The 4,241-nt window shown below is 31.9% G+C and overlaps 1 non-coding gene across 1 annotated transcript; it reads left to right on the plus strand.

Annotated features, from left to right (window-relative positions):
• The first annotated feature begins 3,347 nt into the window (after positions 1-3,347).
• LOC129081224 (U6 spliceosomal RNA) lies at positions 3,348-3,454 on the plus strand. The gene has a single exon (XR_008530285.1). It is a non-coding gene; the product is annotated as a U6 spliceosomal RNA (small nuclear RNA).
• Positions 3,455-4,241: the final 787 nt, after the last annotated feature.

Raw genomic sequence — 4,241 nt, forward strand, 5'->3', positions numbered from 1 at the left:
GATGGAACTGGAGAGTATTATGCAAAGTGAAATAAGCCAGGTGATGAAAGACCATATGATCTCACTTATAAGTGGACCCTAATGAACAAGACAAACAGATAAGCAAAATAGAATCAGAGACATGGAAATAAGAACAAAGTGACTAGAGGGGAAGGGGGAGAGGAATAATGGGGGGAAAGAAGGGGAAGGGTCTAGTCAAGGAAAATGTATGAATGACCCATGGACATGAACAACAGGGTGGAGATTGACTGCGGGAACGAGGGTGGGTTGAGTAGGGAAGAACAATGGGGGAAAATTGGGACAACTGTAACTGAAAAACAATAAAATAAAATATAAAAAAGACACACATTGCTATGATCAAACTAATCAATGTATTAAACAGTAGTATATGGTGCTAGATGACACTTTCCTCTTTATTTTTATGTTTCTCTCTCTCTCATGCTGTGTGCATACGTTTAATCAGCTTATTAGGTGGACAAATGAAAAGTTAGTGTGCTGAGGTCCAACACAATACCTCTTTATCTGTGCTCTTCTTCAATGTGAATTCGTTACATCTATCTAATCAATAGATGAAGTTAATTTTTGCATCTTCTTTAGTGTAAGTTGATCCATGTGTCTACTTTGGCAAAAAGAATGTGTGAAAGTGATACTATGGCAGACTCAGACATGTCTTTTTGTGGAAACTTCTGCCTCTGCTTCTCAGAACATTCTCTCTTACTATATATCTTCATAGAAATAGGGAGCGTAGAAGCACAAGTCACATGGAACAGCCAAACAAAGATGCTGCAGTCAATACCCTTAGATGAACTACCATCTAGCAACTGGCATTGACTGCAACCTTTCTGAATCAACTGTCTTAGCCAACAGCACTGCTGAGCTTTCAGATTATTGGAGGCTCAGTAGATATCTAGTTATAGTACATAATAGACTCAACCGGGTGGCGGGGGAGACTGTTCTGGTGAGTCCATTCAACCTACATATTTGTAAGGGATAATAATAGTTATTTTAATCCATTAAATTTTGGTCTTAAGGCATAATAATAGTGGAATAGTAAGAAAGTAGTCACAGTGCAGATAACTGAAAAGAATTAGAGATTAGAAAGTGGAGAATGTTAACAAGGGTATATTTATTTTTGATGATGGAAACAGAAATGTAAATGATGGAAGTATTTTAAAATCAGGAGAGGGTAAAAAAAGAAGGTTATGAAAGAATAAAGCAAAAATCACTAGAGGTGGGGGTGTATGTAGGTTCACACTGAGACAATTTACTTTCTAGGAAAGAGAACACATCATATAACAACAACAAAATCAGAAAATCAGTTCACTGAATCAGGAGAGAAGAAAATGCAGGGTGAGGGTAAGTATGTTCTAGCAAGTCAGAAGAGTTCGTGACAGTTATGTTACCTGAGAATTGACTTTTGTACTCTGGACAGAATGAATTTATATGGACACATATAGTTTGTTAAACAAGTGACCCTATTCATTGGCCAGGAAAGAGCTTCCGGTGTTAGTCAAGTAAAAGTCTGGTATTCTACAGATGTGCAAAAATTGTAGTCATTTTTCAGCTTTCACTGATGGCTTACACAAAGTTCATGTATTTTGTGCTACTGTTGTTTCAATAGCTTGAGATAGTTAGAGACAGTTATGAAGAAACACAGTATTCAGTAGGTGCATTTCCAAACAAGGTGAAAAATTTCCTTTTAAAAGAAACAAATGTCATCAGATTTTATAATCTTTGTCTGCCATCCTGTATTTTTTTCAGATCTCAAAAATCTATCAAAATACTAATTTGTTTTAAATGATGTTAAGAAGCATCAAACTCTGAAAAAATTTAAAAATTACAGTCAGCTTACTATACTGTAACAAAGTGCATAGTCTATGCAGCTCTCTTGAGATCTATGATATCCAAGAATAAGGTGTTCAACATTTAGGAAATTAATAAAATAACCTTATTTCAAATCACACAACACAATCCATTGAATCAAGAGCAATACCTAAAGTAAGGTTGGTGTTAAGACAGAGATGAAAAATAGCTAAAACAGGAGAATATTCCTGTCTTTTTCAAAGACCAAGTTGTTGATGTGTTGTTTTTTGTAAACAAAATTTAGTCATTCATAGTGTATCCACCGCTACACTGATACTTATACAATGTTATGCAAACTCAGGTTGAATTAATTGGAAATGATTCTTTAAAGAAGCACCAGAAGATCATTTCAAAAGTAGTGTATGGAATTCAAATGTTTTGATGTTATTAATAACCCCTGTTGTTATTTAATATATTTAACCACATATTTAACCACAAATGTATGTCACAAAATTACATTAATCTGCTTCTATCACATATCAGTTAGTCTCTTGGTTGCTCTGTCTTCCATAAAAGAAATTCAGTATCTGACTGGCAATGGACTTTCCCAAGTATTATCTACTTTCCAGAATTTTAAGTCTTGTGATTATTACTATTAATGGTAAACTCCCAAAGTGTTTATCATTATCCACAATGCTGTAATGGTTCCCGATTTATAGCATTATTGACAAACTAATAAAATCATTGTACATTAGCCATGCACACGTATGCAATATGTTCTATATGTAGGTAGTGTGTGATGTCAATAAATAAAAAAACTAAAATGATCACTTTGATAATGTTAAATAAATTCTTTAGTATTTATATTCAGAGCATAATAGTTTATCTTGTTTGTATTTTAGTTTTTAATAGAGGCACAGCATGCTGTACCTAGAAATTAAATATTTCAGTTGGAGGTGTTCTGACAAATGCATACAGACATTGCAATCATCTATGAGATTTACATGTCAACCAGCACCCCTGTCTCCAGTCAGCAAAAATTATAGAGTAACATAGATTATATTAGAATCATGGAATCAGATATATTTTTCTATTCCAGAATCATATAAATTAAAACGTGGAATCTATTTTGTGGGGTTTCTTTCTCTCAGCAAACTTTTGAGATGTACACATACATTTTGTATCTCAGATGTTTGTCTCATTCATTGATAAGTAAAATTCTATTATAAAATATTGTATATACCATACAGTGTTTAGTCATTCAACTGGTTTATGATTATTTGGCTTGTTTCCAATGTTTGGCTATTATTGATAAAGCCATTTATTAAAAGGAAACATTTGTGTACAAGTGTTGGCATAGACATATGTGAATTTCTTCTGTGTAAATTCCACAGAATTAAACTGCTAGATTATATGGTAAATTTATATTGCAAAATGTTTCTTTGACTAAAGATTGTCAACATGTTTTACAAAATGGTTGCACCACAGGCTCTGAATACTGACCAATATTTAATATTTAAATATTTTGATATTTAGAATTTCTAGTGCTCACTTCAGCAGCACATATACTAAAATTAGAACGATACAGAGAAGATTAGCATGGCCCCTGAATAGGAATGACACACAAATTCATGAAGCATTTCATATTTTTTAAAAAAGGAATTTTTAGTATGTTTGTAAACATAACTCATTGTAGTTTTAAGTTTCTATGGTCACAGTGATTAATTTGTTGAGTACTTTTTCATACACTTATTGGTCATTTATTTATATATCTTCCTTCATGAAGTGTTTAAGTCTTTTCCACATATTGTTGGGAGGTTACTTGTAATTTTACTATTGGTTTTAGGAATACTTTTATATTATGAATATAAGCTCTTTGTTGTTTATACACTTAGAAATTTTTCTCCAAGTCATTGGCTTTCCAATTTATTTTCTTGATATTTATATATTGATAAGCAGAAGTTTTAACATTTTGCTATTAGCCCATAATGTTTTTATCTTTCATCAGTTGTGTTTTCTGTGTTATTTCTGAGAAATATTTTTACTATCTTAAGTTCAAAATTACATATTTATATGTTTGGAGGTTTATGAAGCAGTTTTCATGTTTAAGCATATTATCTATCTCAAGTTAATTTTTGTGTATTGTTTGAAATAAAGGTTAAAGTTAATTTTTATTCTTATATATATCCAAAACATTTGTCCCAGGGCCAACTTTGTGTTGAAAAGACATTACTTTCCCCATTCAACAACTTGATATCTTATTTTTAAAGTAAATAAATAAGGACATTGTTTTCATATTAAAACCTAAATGTGAAAGTTTAAATATATAGTCATTATCTTACTTACATGTTTTATTTCTCTGTTTTCTTTTTCTTTTTTTGTCTTCTCTTTCTATTAAACTTTTTTTTTCCCCAAAGAAAGGGCCAAGCCCAAACTCA

Source organism: Pteronotus mesoamericanus, unplaced genomic scaffold, assembly GCF_021234165.1.
Source record: "Pteronotus mesoamericanus isolate MK-2021 breed Mesoamerican mustached bat unplaced genomic scaffold, CSHL_Meso_final contig_94, whole genome shotgun sequence".
NCBI lineage: Eukaryota > Metazoa > Chordata > Mammalia > Chiroptera > Mormoopidae > Pteronotus > Pteronotus mesoamericanus.